Raw genomic sequence first — 15,790 nt, 5'->3', positions numbered from 1 at the left:
ATAGAAAACATTGTATAATCAATATGCAAGAGGAAATTGTCAGGTGTACTGATGAAAATATAATTTACTAGATAGTAGGAGTTTCGGCCCTTTCTCAATTGTATACTGTCACTGAAGAAGCATGAATTCTAAGTCAGCAGAAAATGAGATAGTACATATTTCAGGACTTAAAATAGATGACATTTAATGCTGAGGTTTCAAAAGTTTGAAATATCAGTTCACTATCAAACGCTACATAATGCTTGTCAATATATGCAATCATATTCATAAATATAGTGTCGGTTGGTATCCTTCCACATTGTTTTAAGATGAATTGAAGATGAAAGTTAGTAGACACTGGATAGTTCAGTGAGTGGCACAGCAGACTTTTAATATGAGTGTCCAGGTTTGAAGTTCCTGTTCAAGCAGTGTGTTATGTTTAAGAAGATGCACTCTTGAAGTTTCCACTGCTTGATGAATAAGATATTACATTAAGGGAATTGCAAAACCTTCTTATATGGAGTTGTGAAACTCCTTGCTGTTTTATCTGTGCTATGCCTTTTGAGTCGACTTAACACTTAACCAACTGCATTGTATGGTTTGACATGTTGAATATCATTTTTGCTATTCAATGCTCAACATAAATCCAGGATCATAGATTCCTACCAACTTCATAAAGTTGATGAGCAGCTGCTAGCTCATTATTTTATTTGATCATTTCTGTCCGACCTCCTAAAAAGATTGGCTCTGTGGCACAATGGATAGTGCTTTGGCTTTCAAGAGTAATGTAAAGAAGGCATTCAAAAGTTGTGGTTTTGAATCCCACCAGAGGCAATGTTGTCCTACATTTCTTTTATAATGAATTGAAATTGCAATAAATAATGCAGCTTCTTCTTGCTCTGAAATCATTCACCAAAATGGCCTTTGAAAGAAGCCCTTTTTTCAACCGACACCACTTGAATAGAAAATATTGTATAATCTACATATAAGAGGAAATTGACAGGTAGACTGAGTAAAATATAATGTATTAGGCAGTAAGAGTTTTTGGTCCTTTCTTAATTGTGTATTGTCAATGAAGAAGCATGAATTCCGAATCAGCAGAAAATGAGATGGTACAAATTTCAGGACTTAAAGAGATAAAATATAATGCTGAGATGTCAAAAGCTTGAAATATCAATTCATGATAAAACTCTACATATTGATTATCAATATATGTAATGATAATAATAAATGATTGTCAGTAAATGTAAGGTTGGTATCCTTCCAAATTGTTTTAATGTGATTTGAAGATTAGAGTAAGCAGAGCCTGGATAGCTCAGTCGGTAGAGCATCAGACTTTTAATCTGAGGGTCCAGGGTTCACGTCCCTGTGCAGGCGGGGTGCTATGTTTAAGAAGAAGTACTCTTTTAGTTTCTATTGCATGATGAACAAGATATTACATTGACAGAATTGCAAAACCTTCTTAAATGGAGTTTTTTAAATTGTCAAGATTTTATCCGTCAGAGGCCTTTTGAGTAGACTTATCCAACTGTATCATGTAGTTTGGCATGTTGAATATCTTTTTCCCCATGCAATGCTCAACATGTAACCATGATTATAGTATCCTATCAACTTTGTAAAGTTGATCATCAGTTGCTTGCTCATTATTTTATTTCAGAATTTCTGAAAAGTTTCTTGGTGCAGGTTGGCTCTGTGGCGCAATGGATAGCGCATTGGACTTCTAGGAAAATGTTAAAAAAGGCATTCAAAGGCTGTGGGTTCGAATCCCACCAGAGTCAATATTATTGCTCAATTTCTTTCATAACGAATTGAAATAGCAATAAACAATGCAGCTTCAGCTTCACCCAAAATCATTTACCAAAATAGCCTTTGAAAGAAGGCCTGTTTTAAACAAAGAGTGCTTGAATAGAAAACATTGTATAATCAATATGCAAGAGGAAATTGTCAGGTGTACTGATGAAAATATAATTTACTAGATAGTAGGAGTTTCGGCCCTTTCTCAATTGTATACTGTCACTGAAGAAGCATGAATTCTAAGTCAGCAGAAAATGAGATAGTACATATTTCAGGACTTAAAATAGATGACATTTAATGCTGAGGTTTCAAAAGTTTGAAATATCAGTTCACTATCAAACGCTACATAATGCTTGTCAATATATGCAATCATATTCATAAATATAGTGTCGGTTGGAATCCTTCCACATTGTTTTAAGATGAATTGAAGATGAAAGTTAGTAGACACTGGATAGTTCAGTGAGTGGCACAGCAGACTTTTAATATGAGTGTCCAGGTTTGAAGTTCCTGTTCAGGCAGTGTGTTATGTTTAAGAAGATGCACTCTTGAAGTTTCCACTGCTTGATGAATAAGATATTACATTAAGGGAATTGCAAAACCTTCTTATATGGAGTTGTTAAACTCCTTGCTGTTTTATCTGTGCTATGCCTTTTGAGTCGACTTAACACTTAACCAACTGCATTGTATGGTTTGACATGTTGAATATCATTTTTGCTATTCAATGCTCAACATAAATCCAGGATCATAGATTCCTAACAACTTCATAAAGTTGATGAGCAGCTGCTAGCTCATTATTTTATTTGATCATTTCTGTCCGACCTCCTAAAAAGATTGGCTCTGTGGCACAATGGATAGTGCTTTGGCTTTCAAGAGTAATGTAAAGAAGGCATTCAAAAGTTGTGGTTTTGAATCCCACCAGAGGCAATGTTGTCCTACATTTCTTTTATAATGAATTGAAATTGCAATAAATAATGCAGCTTCTTCTTGCTCTGAAATCATTCACCAAAATGGCCTTTGAAAGAAGCCCTTTTTTCAACCGACACCACTTGAATAGAAAATATTGTATAATCTACATATAAGAGGAAATTGACAGGTATACTGAGTAAAATATAATGTATTAGGCAGTAAGAGTTTTTGGTCCTTTCTTGATTGTGTATTGTCAATGAAGAAGCATGAATTCCGAATCAGCAGAAAATGAGATGGTACAAATTTCAGGACTTAAAGAGATAAAATATAATGCTGAGATGTCAAAAGCTTGAAATATCAATTCATGATAAAACTCTACGTATTGATTATCAATATATGTAATGATAATAATAAATGATTGTCAGTAAATGTAAGCTTGGTATCCTTCCAAATTGTTTTAATGTGATTTGAAGATTAGAGTAAGCAGAGCCTGGATAGCTCAGTCGGTAGAGCATCAGACTTTTAATCTGAGGGTCCAGGGTTCAAGTCCCTGTTCAGGCGGGGTGCTATGTTTAAGAAGAAGTACTCTTTTAGTTTCTATTGCATGATGAACAAGATATTACATTGACAGAATTGCAAAACCTTCTTAAATGGAGTTTTTTAAATTGTCAAGATTTTATCCGTCAGAGGCCTTTTGAGTAGACTTATCCAACTGTATCATGTAGTTTGGCATGTTGAATATCTTTTTCCCCATGCAATGCTCAACATGTAACCATGATTATAGTATCCTATCAACTTTGTAAAGTTGATCATCAGTTGCTTGCTCATTATTTTATTTCAGAATTTCTGAAAAGTTTCTTGGTGCAGGTTGGCTCTGTGGCGCAATGGATAGCGCATTGGACTTCTAGGAAAATGTTAAAAAAGGCATTCAAAGGCTGTGGGTTCGAATCCCACCAGAGTCAATATTATTGCTCAATTTCTTTCATAACGAATTGAAATAGCAATAAACAATGCAGCTTCAGCTTCACCCAAAATCATTTACCAAAATAGCCTTTGAAAGAAGGCCTGTTTTAAACAAAGAGTGCTTGAATAGAAAACATTGTATAATCAATATGCAAGAGGAAATTGTCAGGTGTACTGATGAAAATATAATTTACTAGATAGTAGGAGTTTCGGCCCTTTCTCAATTGTATACTGTCACTGAAGAAGCATGAATTCTAAGTCAGCAGAAAATGAGATAGTACATATTTCAGGACTTAAAATAGATGACATTTAATGCTGAGGTTTCAAAAGTTTGAAATATCAGTTCACTATCAAACGCTACATAATGCTTGTCAATATATGCAATCATATTCATAAATATAGTGTCGGTTGGAATCCTTCCACATTGTTTTAAGATGAATTGAAGATGAAAGTTAGTAGACACTGGATAGTTCAGTGAGTGGCACAGCAGACTTTTAATATGAGTGTCCAGGTTTGAAGTTCCTGTTCAGGCAGTGTGTTATGTTTAAGAAGATGCACTCTTGAAGTTTCCACTGCTTGATGAATAAGATATTACATTAAGGGAATTGCAAAACCTTCTTATATGGAGTTGTTAAACTCCTTGCTGTTTTATCTGTGCTATGCCTTTTGAGTCGACTTAACACTTAACCAACTGCATTGTATGGTTTGACATGTTGAATATCATTTTTGCTATTCAATGCTCAACATAAATCCAGGATCATAGATTCCTAACAACTTCATAAAGTTGATGAGCAGCTGCTAGCTCATTATTTTATTTGATCATTTCTGTCCGACCTCCTAAAAAGATTGGCTCTGTGGCACAATGGATAGTGCTTTGGCTTTCAAGAGTAATGTAAAGAAGGCATTCAAAAGTTGTGGTTTTGAATCCCACCAGAGGCAATGTTGTCCTACATTTCTTTTATAATGAATTGAAATTGCAATAAATAATGCAGCTTCTTCTTGCTCTGAAATCATTCACCAAAATGGCCTTTGAAAGAAGCCCTTTTTTCAACCGACACCACTTGAATAGAAAATATTGTATAATCTACATATAAGAGGAAATTGACAGGTAGACTGAGTAAAATATAATGTATTAGGCAGTAAGAGTTTTTGGTCCTTTCTTAATTGTGTATTGTCAATGAAGAAGCATGAATTCCGAATCAGCAGAAAATGAGATGGTACAAATTTCAGGACTTAAAGAGATAAAATATAATGCTGAGATGTCAAAAGCTTGAAATATCAATTCATGATAAAACTCTACATATTGATTATCAATATATGTAATGATAATAATAAATGATTGTCAGTAAATGTAAGGTTGGTATCCTTCCAAATTGTTTTAATGTGATTTGAAGATTAGAGTAAGCAGAGCCTGGATAGCTCAGTCGGTAGAGCATCAGACTTTTAATCTGAGGGTCCAGGGTTCACGTCCCTGTGCAGGCGGGGTGCTATGTTTAAGAAGAAGTACTCTTTTAGTTTCTATTGCATGATGAACAAGATATTACATTGACAGAATTGCAAAACCTTCTTAAATGGAGTTTTTTAAATTGTCAAGATTTTATCCGTCAGAGGCCTTTTGAGTAGACTTATCCAACTGTATCATGTAGTTTGGCATGTTGAATATCTTTTTCCCCATGCAATGCTCAACATGTAACCATGATTATAGTATCCTATCAACTTTGTAAAGTTGATCATCAGTTGCTTGCTCATTATTTTATTTCAGAATTTCTGAAAAGTTTCTTGGTGCAGGTTGGCTCTGTGGCGCAATGGATAGCGCATTGGACTTCTAGGAAAATGTTAAAAAAGGCATTCAAAGGCTGTGGGTTCGAATCCCACCAGAGTCAATATTATTGCTCAATTTCTTTCATAACGAATTGAAATAGCAATAAACAATGCAGCTTCAGCTTCACCCAAAATCATTTACCAAAATAGCCTTTGAAAGAAGGCCTGTTTTAAACAAAGAGTGCTTGAATAGAAAACATTGTATAATCAATATGCAAGAGGAAATTGTCAGGTGTACTGATGAAAATATAATTTACTAGATAGTAGGAGTTTCGGCCCTTTCTCAATTGTATACTGTCACTGAAGAAGCATGAATTCTAAGTCAGCAGAAAATGAGATAGTACATATTTCAGGACTTAAAATAGATGACATTTAATGCTGAGGTTTCAAAAGTTTGAAATATCAGTTCACTATCAAACGCTACATAATGCTTGTCAATATATGCAATCATATTCATAAATGTAGTGTCGGTTGGTATCCTTCCACATTGTTTTAAGATGAATTGAAGATGAAAGTTAGTAGACACTGGATAGTTCAGTGAGTGGCACAGCAGACTTTTAATATGAGTGTCCAAGTTTGAAGTTCCTGTTCAGGCAGTGTGTTACGTTTAAGAAGATGCACTCTTGAAGTTTCCACTGCTTGATGAATAAGATATTACATTAAGGGAATTGCAAAACCTTCTTATATGGAGTTGTTAAACTCCTTGCTGTTTTATCTGTGCTATGCCTTTTGAGTCGACTTAACACTTAACCAACTGCATTGTATGGTTTGACATGTTGAATATCATTTTTGCTATTCAATGCTCAACATAAATCCAGGATCATAGATTCCTAACAACTTTATAAAGTTGATGAGCAGCTGCTAGCTCATTATTTTATTTGATCATTTCTGTCCGACATCCTAAAAAGATTGGCTCTGTGGCACAATGGATACTGCTTTGGCTTTCAAGAGTAATGTAAAGAAGGCAGTCAAAAGTTGTGGTTTTGAATCCCACCAGAGGCAATGTTGTCCTACATTTCTTTTATAATGAATTGAAATTGCAATAAATAATGCAGCTTCTTCTTGCTCTGAAATCATTCACCAAAATGGCCTTTGAAAGAAGCCCTTTTTTCAACCGACACCACTTGAATAGAAAATATTGTATAATCTACATATAAGAGGAAATTGACAGGTAGACTGAGTAAAATATAATGTATTAGGCAGTAAGAGTTTTTGGTCCTTTCTTAATTGTGTATTGTCAATGAAGAAGCATGAATTCCGAATCAGCAGAAAATGAGATGGTACAAATTTCAGGACTTAAAGAGATAAAATATAATGCTGAGATGTCAAAAGCTTGAAATATCAATTCATGATAAAACTCTACATATTGATTATCAATATATGTAATGATAATAATAAATGATTGTCAGTAAATGTAAGGTTGGTATCCTTCCAAATTGTTTTAATGTGATTTGAAGATTAGAGTAAGCAGAGCCTGGATAGCTCAGTCGGTAGAGCATCAGACTTTTAATCTGAGGGTCCAGGGTTCACGTCCCTGTGCAGGCGGGGTGCTATGTTTAAGAAGAAGTACTCTTTTAGTTTCTATTGCATGATGAACAAGATATTACATTGACAGAATTGCAAAACCTTCTTAAATGGAGTTTTTTAAATTGTCAAGATTTTATCCGTCAGAGGCCTTTTGAGTAGACTTATCCAACTGTATCATGTAGTTTGGCATGTTGAATATCTTTTTCCCCATGCAATGCTCAACATGTAACCATGATTATAGTATCCTATCAACTTTGTAAAGTTGATCATCAGTTGCTTGCTCATTATTTTATTTCAGAATTTCTGAAAAGTTTCTTGGTGCAGGTTGGCTCTGTGGCGCAATGGATAGCGCATTGGACTTCTAGGAAAATGTTAAAAAAGGCATTCAAAGGCTGTGGGTTCGAATCCCACCAGAGTCAATATTATTGCTCAATTTCTTTCATAACGAATTGAAATAGCAATAAACAATGCAGCTTCAGCTTCACCCAAAATCATTTACCAAAATAGCCTTTGAAAGAAGGCCTGTTTTAAACAAAGAGTGCTTGAATAGAAAACATTGTATAATCAATATGCAAGAGGAAATTGTCAGGTGTACTGATGAAAATATAATTTACTAGATAGTAGGAGTTTCGGCCCTTTCTCAATTGTATACTGTCACTGAAGAAGCATGAATTCTAAGTCAGCAGAAAATGAGATAGTACATATTTCAGGACTTAAAATAGATGACATTTAATGCTGAGGTTTCAAAAGTTTGAAATATCAGTTCACTATCAAACGCTACATAATGCTTGTCAATATATGCAATCATATTCATAAATATAGTGTCGGTTGGTATCCTTCCACATTGTTTTAAGATGAATTGAAGATGAAAGTTAGTAGACACTGGATAGTTCAGTGAGTGGCACAGCAGACTTTTAATATGAGTGTCCAGGTTTGAAGTTCCTGTTCAAGCAGTGTGTTATGTTTAAGAAGATGCACTCTTGAAGTTTCCACTGCTTGATGAATAAGATATTACATTAAGGGAATTGCAAAACCTTCTTATATGGAGTTGTTAAACTCCTTGCTGTTTTATCTGTGCTATGCCTTTTGAGTCGACTTAACACTTAACCAACTGCATTGTATGGTTTGACATGTTGAATATCATTTTTGCTATTCAATGCTCAACATAAATCCAGGATCATAGATTCCTACCAACTTCATAAAGTTGATGAGCAGCTGCTAGCTCATTATTTTATTTGATCATTTCTGTCCGACCTCCTAAAAAGATTGGCTCTGTGGCACAATGGATAGTGCTTTGGCTTTCAAGAGTAATGTAAAGAAGGCATTCAAAAGTTGTGGTTTTGAATCCCACCAGAGGCAATGTTGTCCTACATTTCTTTTATAATGAATTGAAATTGCAATAAATAATGCAGCTTCTTCTTGCTCTGAAATCATTCACCAAAATGGCCTTTGAAAGAAGCCCTTTTTTCAACCGACACCACTTGAATAGAAAATATTGTATAATCTACATATAAGAGGAAATTGACAGGTAGACTGAGTAAAATATAATGTATTAGGCAGTAAGAGTTTTTGGTCCTTTCTTAATTGTGTATTGTCAATGAAGAAGCATGAATTCCGAATCAGCAGAAAATGAGATGGTACAAATTTCAGGACTTAAAGAGATAAAATATAATGCTGAGATGTCAAAAGCTTGAAATATCAATTCATGATAAAACTCTACATATTGATTATCAATATATGTAATGATAATAATAAATGATTGTCAGTAAATGTAAGGTTGGTATCCTTCCAAATTGTTTTAATGTGATTTGAAGATTAGAGTAAGCAGAGCCTGGATAGCTCAGTCGGTAGAGCATCAGACTTTTAATCTGAGGGTCCAGGGTTCACGTCCCTGTGCAGGCGGGGTGCTATGTTTAAGAAGAAGTACTCTTTTAGTTTCTATTGCATGATGAACAAGATATTACATTGACAGAATTGCAAAACCTTCTTAAATGGAGTTTTTTAAATTGTCAAGATTTTATCCGTCAGAGGCCTTTTGAGTAGACTTATCCAACTGTATCATGTAGTTTGGCATGTTGAATATCTTTTTCCCCATGCAATGCTCAACATGTAACCATGATTATAGTATCCTATCAACTTTGTAAAGTTGATCATCAGTTGCTTGCTCATTATTTTATTTCAGAATTTCTGAAAAGTTTCTTGGTGCAGGTTGGCTCTGTGGCGCAATGGATAGCGCATTGGACTTCTAGGAAAATGTTAAAAAAGGCATTCAAAGGCTGTGGGTTCGAATCCCACCAGAGTCAATATTATTGCTCAATTTCTTTCATAACGAATTGAAATAGCAATAAACAATGCAGCTTCAGCTTCACCCAAAATCATTTACCAAAATAGCCTTTGAAAGAAGGCCTGTTTTAAACAAAGAGTGCTTGAATAGAAAACATTGTATAATCAATATGCAAGAGGAAATTGTCAGGTGTACTGATGAAAATATAATTTACTAGATAGTAGGAGTTTCGGCCCTTTCTCAATTGTATACTGTCACTGAAGAAGCATGAATTCTAAGTCAGCAGAAAATGAGATAGTACATATTTCAGGACTTAAAATAGATGACATTTAATGCTGAGGTTTCAAAAGTTTGAAATATCAGTTCACTATCAAACGCTACATAATGCTTGTCAATATATGCAATCATATTCATAAATATAGTGTCGGTTGGAATCCTTCCACATTGTTTTAAGATGAATTGAAGATGAAAGTTAGTAGACACTGGATAGTTCAGTGAGTGGCACAGCAGACTTTTAATATGAGTGTCCAGGTTTGAAGTTCCTGTTCAGGCAGTGTGTTATGTTTAAGAAGATGCACTCTTGAAGTTTCCACTGCTTGATGAATAAGATATTACATTAAGGGAATTGCAAAACCTTCTTATATGGAGTTGTTAAACTCCTTGCTGTTTTATCTGTGCTATGCCTTTTGAGTCGACTTAACACTTAACCAACTGCATTGTATGGTTTGACATGTTGAATATCATTTTTGCTATTCAATGCTCAACATAAATCCAGGATCATAGATTCCTAACAACTTCATAAAGTTGATGAGCAGCTGCTAGCTCATTATTTTATTTGATCATTTCTGTCCGACCTCCTAAAAAGATTGGCTCTGTGGCACAATGGATAGTGCTTTGGCTTTCAAGAGTAATGTAAAGAAGGCATTCAAAAGTTGTGGTTTTGAATCCCACCAGAGGCAATGTTGTCCTACATTTCTTTTATAATGAATTGAAATTGCAATAAATAATGCAGCTTCTTCTTGCTCTGAAATCATTCACCAAAATGGCCTTTGAAAGAAGCCCTTTTTTCAACCGACACCACTTGAATAGAAAATATTGTATAATCTACATATAAGAGGAAATTGACAGGTAGACTGAGTAAAATATAATGTATTAGGCAGTAAGAGTTTTTGGTCCTTTCTTAATTGTGTATTGTCAATGAAGAAGCATGAATTCCGAATCAGCAGAAAATGAGATGGTACAAATTTCAGGACTTAAAGAGATAAAATATAATGCTGAGATGTCAAAAGCTTGAAATATCAATTCATGATAAAACTCTACATATTGATTATCAATATATGTAATGATAATAATAAATGATTGTCAGTAAATGTAAGGTTGGTATCCTTCCAAATTGTTTTAATGTGATTTGAAGATTAGAGTAAGCAGAGCCTGGATAGCTCAGTCGGTAGAGCATCAGACTTTTAATCTGAGGGTCCAGGGTTCACGTCCCTGTGCAGGCGGGTTGCTATGTTTAAGAAGAAGTACTCTTTTAGTTTCTATTGCATGATGAACAAGATATTACATTGACAGAATTGCAAAACCTTCTTAAATGGAGTTTTTTAAATTGTCAAGATTTTATCCGTCAGAGGCCTTTTGAGTAGACTTATCCAACTGTATCATGTAGTTTGGCATGTTGAATATCTTTTTCCCCATGCAATGCTCAACATGTAACCATGATTATAGTATCCTATCAACTTTGTAAAGTTGATCATCAGTTGCTTGCTCATTATTTTATTTCAGAATTTCTGAAAAGTTTCTTGGTGCAGGTTGGCTCTGTGGCGCAATGGATAGCGCATTGGACTTCTAGGAAAATGTTAAAAAAGGCATTCAAAGGCTGTGGGTTCGAATCCCACCAGAGTCAATATTATTGCTCAATTTCTTTCATAACGAATTGAAATAGCAATAAACAATGCAGCTTCAGCTTCACCCAAAATCATTTACCAAAATAGCCTTTGAAAGAAGGCCTGTTTTAAACAAAGAGTGCTTGAATAGAAAACATTGTATAATCAATATGCAAGAGGAAATTGTCAGGTGTACTGATGAAAATATAATTTACTAGATAGTAGGAGTTTCGGCCCTTTCTCAATTGTATACTGTCACTGAAGAAGCATGAATTCTAAGTCAGCAGAAAATGAGATAGTACATATTTCAGGACTTAAAATAGATGACATTTAATGCTGAGGTTTCAAAAGTTTGAAATATCAGTTCACTATCAAACGCTACATAATGCTTGTCAATATATGCAATCATATTCATAAATATAGTGTCGGTTGGAATCCTTCCACATTGTTTTAAGATGAATTGAAGATGAAAGTTAGTAGACACTGGATAGTTCAGTGAGTGGCACAGCAGACTTTTAATATGAGTGTCCAGGTTTGAAGTTCCTGTTCAGGCAGTGTGTTATGTTTAAGAAGATGCACTCTTGAAGTTTCCACTGCTTGATGAATAAGATATTACATTAAGGGAATTGCAAAACCTTCTTATATGGAGTTGTTAAACTCCTTGCTGTTTTATCTGTGCTATGCCTTTTGAGTCGACTTAACACTTAACCAACTGCATTGTATGGTTTGACATGTTGAATATCATTTTTGCTATTCAATGCTCAACATAAATCCAGGATCATAGATTCCTAACAACTTCATAAAGTTGATGAGCAGCTGCTAGCTCATTATTTTATTTGATCATTTCTGTCCGACCTCCTAAAAAGATTGGCTCTGTGGCACAATGGATAGTGCTTTGGCTTTCAAGAGTAATGTAAAGAAGGCATTCAAAAGTTGTGGTTTTGAATCCCACCAGAGGCAATGTTGTCCTACATTTCTTTTATAATGAATTGAAATTGCAATAAATAATGCAGCTTCTTCTTGCTCTGAAATCATTCACCAAAATGGCCTTTGAAAGAAGCCCTTTTTTCAACCGACACCACTTGAATAGAAAATATTGTATAATCTACATATAAGAGGAAATTGACAGGTAGACTGAGTAAAATATAATGTATTAGGCAGTAAGAGTTTTTGGTCCTTTCTTAATTGTGTATTGTCAATGAAGAAGCATGAATTCCGAATCAGCAGAAAATGAGATGGTACAAATTTCAGGACTTAAAGAGATAAAATATAATGCTGAGATGTCAAAAGCTTGAAATATCAATTCATGATAAAACTCTACATATTGATTATCAATATATGTAATGATAATAATAAATGATTGTCAGTAAATGTAAGGTTGGTATCCTTCCAAATTGTTTTAATGTGATTTGAAGATTAGAGTAAGCAGAGCCTGGATAGCTCAGTCGGTAGAGCATCAGACTTTTAATCTGAGGGTCCAGGGTTCACGTCCCTGTGCAGGCGGGGTGCTATGTTTAAGAAGAAGTACTCTTTTAGTTTCTATTGCATGATGAACAAGATATTACATTGACAGAATTGCAAAACCTTCTTAAATGGAGTTTTTTAAATTGTCAAGATTTTATCCGTCAGAGGCCTTTTGAGTAGACTTATCCAACTGTATCATGTAGTTTGGCATGTTGAATATCTTTTTCCCCATGCAATGCTCAACATGTAACCATGATTATAGTATCCTATCAACTTTGTAAAGTTGATCATCAGTTGCTTGCTCATTATTTTATTTCAGAATTTCTGAAAAGTTTCTTGGTGCAGGTTGGCTCTGTGGCGCAATGGATAGCGCATTGGACTTCTAGGAAAATGTTAAAAAAGGCATTCAAAGGCTGTGGGTTCGAATCCCACCAGAGTCAATATTATTGCTCAATTTCTTTCATAACGAATTGAAATAGCAATAAACAATGCAGCTTCAGCTTCACCCAAAATCATTTACCAAAATAGCCTTTGAAAGAAGGCCTGTTTTAAACAAAGAGTGCTTGAATAGAAAACATTGTATAATCAATATGCAAGAGGAAATTGTCAGGTGTACTGATGAAAATATAATTTACTAGATAGTAGGAGTTTCGGCCCTTTCTCAATTGTATACTGTCACTGAAGAAGCATGAATTCTAAGTCAGCAGAAAATGAGATAGTACATATTTCAGGACTTAAAATAGATGACATTTAATGCTGAGGTTTCAAAAGTTTGAAATATCAGTTCACTATCAAACGCTACATAATGCTTGTCAATATATGCAATCATATTCATAAATATAGTGTCGGTTGGAATCCTTCCACATTGTTTTAAGATGAATTGAAGATGAAAGTTAGTAGACACTGGATAGTTCAGTGAGTGGCACAGCAGACTTTTAATATGAGTGTCCAGGTTTGAAGTTCCTGTTCAGGCAGTGTGTTATGTTTAAGAAGATGCACTCTTGAAGTTTCCACTGCTTGATGAATAAGATATTACATTAAGGGAATTGCAAAACCTTCTTATATGGAGTTGTTAAACTCCTTGCTGTTTTATCTGTGCTATGCCTTTTGAGTCGACTTAACACTTAACCAACTGCATTGTATGGTTTGACATGTTGAATATCATTTTTGCTATTCAATGCTCAACATAAATCCAGGATCATAGATTCCTAACAACTTCATAAAGTTGATGAGCAGCTGCTAGCTCATTATTTTATTTGATCATTTCTGTCCGACCTCCTAAAAAGATTGGCTCTGTGGCACAATGGATAGTGCTTTGGCTTTCAAGAGTAATGTAAAGAAGGCATTCAAAAGTTGTGGTTTTGAATCCCACCAGAGGCAATGTTGTCCTACATTTCTTTTATAATGAATTGAAATTGCAATAAATAATGCAGCTTCTTCTTGCTCTGAAATCATTCACCAAAATGGCCTTTGAAAGAAGCCCTTTTTTCAACCGACACCACTTGAATAGAAAATATTGTATAATCTACATATAAGAGGAAATTGACAGGTAGACTGAGTAAAATATAATGTATTAGGCAGTAAGAGTTTTTGGTCCTTTCTTAATTGTGTATTGTCAATGAAGAAGCATGAATTCCGAATCAGCAGAAAATGAGATGGTACAAATTTCAGGACTTAAAGAGATAAAATATAATGCTGAGATGTCAAAAGCTTGAAATATCAATTCATGATAAAACTCTACATATTGATTATCAATATATGTAATGATAATAATAAATGATTGTCAGTAAATGTAAGGTTGGTATCCTTCCAAATTGTTTTAATGTGATTTGAAGATTAGAGTAAGCAGAGCCTGGATAGCTCAGTCGGTAGAGCATCAGACTTTTAATCTGAGGGTCCAGGGTTCACGTCCCTGTGCAGGCGGGTTGCTATGTTTAAGAAGAAGTACTCTTTTAGTTTCTATTGCATGATGAACAAGATATTACATTGACAGAATTGCAAAACCTTCTTAAATGGAGTTTTTTAAATTGTCAAGATTTTATCCGTCAGAGGCCTTTTGAGTAGACTTATCCAACTGTATCATGTAGTTTGGCATGTTGAATATCTTTTTCCCCATGCAATGCTCAACATGTAACCATGATTATAGTATCCTATCAACTTTGTAAAGTTGATCATCAGTTGCTTGCTCATTATTTTATTTCAGAATTTCTGAAAAGTTTCTTGGTGCAGGTTGGCTCTGTGGCGCAATGGATAGCGCATTGGACTTCTAGGAAAATGTTAAAAAAGGCATTCAAAGGCTGTGGGTTCGAATCCCACCAGAGTCAATATTATTGCTCAATTTCTTTCATAACGAATTGAAATAGCAATAAACAATGCAGCTTCAGCTTCACCCAAAATCATTTACCAAAATAGCCTTTGAAAGAAGGCCTGTTTTAAACAAAGAGTGCTTGAATAGAAAACATTGTATAATCAATATGCAAGAGGAAATTGTCAGGTGTACTGATGAAAATATAATTTACTAGATAGTAGGAGTTTCGGCCCTTTCTCAATTGTATACTGTCACTGAAGAAGCATGAATTCTAAGTCAGCAGAAAATGAGATAGTACATATTTCAGGACTTAAAATAGATGACATTTAATGCTGAGGTTTCAAAAGTTTGAAATATCAGTTCACTATCAAACGCTACATAATGCTTGTCAATATATGCAATCATATTCATAAATATAGTGTCGGTTGGAATCCTTCCACATTGTTTTAAGATGAATTGAAGATGAAAGTTAGTAGACACTGGATAGTTCAGTGAGTGGCACAGCAGACTTTTAATATGAGTGTCCAGGTTTGAAGTTCCTGTTCAGGCAGTGTGTTATGTTTAAGAAGATGCACTCTTGAAGTTTCCACTGCTTGATGAATAAGATATTACATTAAGGGAATTGCAAAACCTTCTTATATGGAGTTGTTAAACTCCTTGCTGTTTTATCTGTGCTATGCCTTTTGAGTCGACTTAACACTTAACCAACTGCATTGTATGGTTTGACATGTTGAATATCATTTTTGCTATTCAATGCTCAACATAAATCCAGGATCATAGATTCCTAACAACTTCATAAAGTTGATGAGCAGCTGCTAGCTCATTATTTTATTTGATCATTTCTGTCCGACCTCCTAAAAA

At 34.6% G+C, this 15,790-nt stretch overlaps 16 non-coding genes across 16 annotated transcripts; all 16 read left to right on the top strand.

The window, feature by feature from the left end:
* The first annotated feature begins 1,283 nt into the window (after nucleotides 1–1,283).
* TRNAK-UUU (transfer RNA lysine (anticodon UUU)) lies at nucleotides 1,284–1,356 on the top strand. Its single transcript has one exon. It is a non-coding gene; the product is annotated as a tRNA-Lys (tRNA).
* Nucleotides 1,357–1,665: 309 nt separating this feature from the next.
* TRNAR-UCU (transfer RNA arginine (anticodon UCU)) lies at nucleotides 1,666–1,757 on the top strand. Its single transcript is given in 2 exon segments — nucleotides 1,666–1,702; nucleotides 1,722–1,757. It is a non-coding gene; the product is annotated as a tRNA-Arg (tRNA).
* A 1,410-nt stretch (nucleotides 1,758–3,167) lies between these two features.
* On the top strand, nucleotides 3,168–3,240 carry TRNAK-UUU (transfer RNA lysine (anticodon UUU)). The gene has a single exon. It is a non-coding gene; the product is annotated as a tRNA-Lys (tRNA).
* A 309-nt stretch (nucleotides 3,241–3,549) lies between these two features.
* TRNAR-UCU (transfer RNA arginine (anticodon UCU)) lies at nucleotides 3,550–3,641 on the top strand. Its single transcript is given in 2 exon segments — nucleotides 3,550–3,586; nucleotides 3,606–3,641. It is a non-coding gene; the product is annotated as a tRNA-Arg (tRNA).
* Nucleotides 3,642–5,051: 1,410 nt separating this feature from the next.
* On the top strand, nucleotides 5,052–5,124 carry TRNAK-UUU (transfer RNA lysine (anticodon UUU)). Its single transcript has one exon. It is a non-coding gene; the product is annotated as a tRNA-Lys (tRNA).
* Nucleotides 5,125–5,433: 309 nt separating this feature from the next.
* Nucleotides 5,434–5,525, top strand: TRNAR-UCU (transfer RNA arginine (anticodon UCU)). The gene is given in 2 exon segments: nucleotides 5,434–5,470; nucleotides 5,490–5,525. It is a non-coding gene; the product is annotated as a tRNA-Arg (tRNA).
* A 1,410-nt stretch (nucleotides 5,526–6,935) lies between these two features.
* TRNAK-UUU (transfer RNA lysine (anticodon UUU)) lies at nucleotides 6,936–7,008 on the top strand. Its single transcript has one exon. It is a non-coding gene; the product is annotated as a tRNA-Lys (tRNA).
* A 309-nt stretch (nucleotides 7,009–7,317) lies between these two features.
* TRNAR-UCU (transfer RNA arginine (anticodon UCU)) lies at nucleotides 7,318–7,409 on the top strand. Its single transcript is given in 2 exon segments — nucleotides 7,318–7,354; nucleotides 7,374–7,409. It is a non-coding gene; the product is annotated as a tRNA-Arg (tRNA).
* A 1,410-nt stretch (nucleotides 7,410–8,819) lies between these two features.
* On the top strand, nucleotides 8,820–8,892 carry TRNAK-UUU (transfer RNA lysine (anticodon UUU)). Its single transcript has one exon. It is a non-coding gene; the product is annotated as a tRNA-Lys (tRNA).
* Nucleotides 8,893–9,201: 309 nt separating this feature from the next.
* TRNAR-UCU (transfer RNA arginine (anticodon UCU)) lies at nucleotides 9,202–9,293 on the top strand. Its single transcript is given in 2 exon segments — nucleotides 9,202–9,238; nucleotides 9,258–9,293. It is a non-coding gene; the product is annotated as a tRNA-Arg (tRNA).
* A 1,410-nt stretch (nucleotides 9,294–10,703) lies between these two features.
* On the top strand, nucleotides 10,704–10,776 carry TRNAK-UUU (transfer RNA lysine (anticodon UUU)). The gene has a single exon. It is a non-coding gene; the product is annotated as a tRNA-Lys (tRNA).
* A 309-nt stretch (nucleotides 10,777–11,085) lies between these two features.
* Nucleotides 11,086–11,177, top strand: TRNAR-UCU (transfer RNA arginine (anticodon UCU)). The gene is given in 2 exon segments: nucleotides 11,086–11,122; nucleotides 11,142–11,177. It is a non-coding gene; the product is annotated as a tRNA-Arg (tRNA).
* Nucleotides 11,178–12,587: 1,410 nt separating this feature from the next.
* TRNAK-UUU (transfer RNA lysine (anticodon UUU)) lies at nucleotides 12,588–12,660 on the top strand. Its single transcript has one exon. It is a non-coding gene; the product is annotated as a tRNA-Lys (tRNA).
* A 309-nt stretch (nucleotides 12,661–12,969) lies between these two features.
* Nucleotides 12,970–13,061, top strand: TRNAR-UCU (transfer RNA arginine (anticodon UCU)). The gene is given in 2 exon segments: nucleotides 12,970–13,006; nucleotides 13,026–13,061. It is a non-coding gene; the product is annotated as a tRNA-Arg (tRNA).
* A 1,410-nt stretch (nucleotides 13,062–14,471) lies between these two features.
* Nucleotides 14,472–14,544, top strand: TRNAK-UUU (transfer RNA lysine (anticodon UUU)). The gene has a single exon. It is a non-coding gene; the product is annotated as a tRNA-Lys (tRNA).
* A 309-nt stretch (nucleotides 14,545–14,853) lies between these two features.
* Nucleotides 14,854–14,945, top strand: TRNAR-UCU (transfer RNA arginine (anticodon UCU)). The gene is given in 2 exon segments: nucleotides 14,854–14,890; nucleotides 14,910–14,945. It is a non-coding gene; the product is annotated as a tRNA-Arg (tRNA).
* The last annotated feature ends 845 nt before the right edge of the window (nucleotides 14,946–15,790 follow it).

The sequence above is a fragment of the Pleurodeles waltl genome, unplaced genomic scaffold (assembly GCF_031143425.1).
Source record: "Pleurodeles waltl isolate 20211129_DDA unplaced genomic scaffold, aPleWal1.hap1.20221129 scaffold_197, whole genome shotgun sequence".
NCBI lineage: Eukaryota > Metazoa > Chordata > Amphibia > Caudata > Salamandridae > Pleurodeles > Pleurodeles waltl.
Note: the sequence above shows the minus strand (reverse complement) of the source record. Positions and strands in the feature narration are given on the sequence as shown.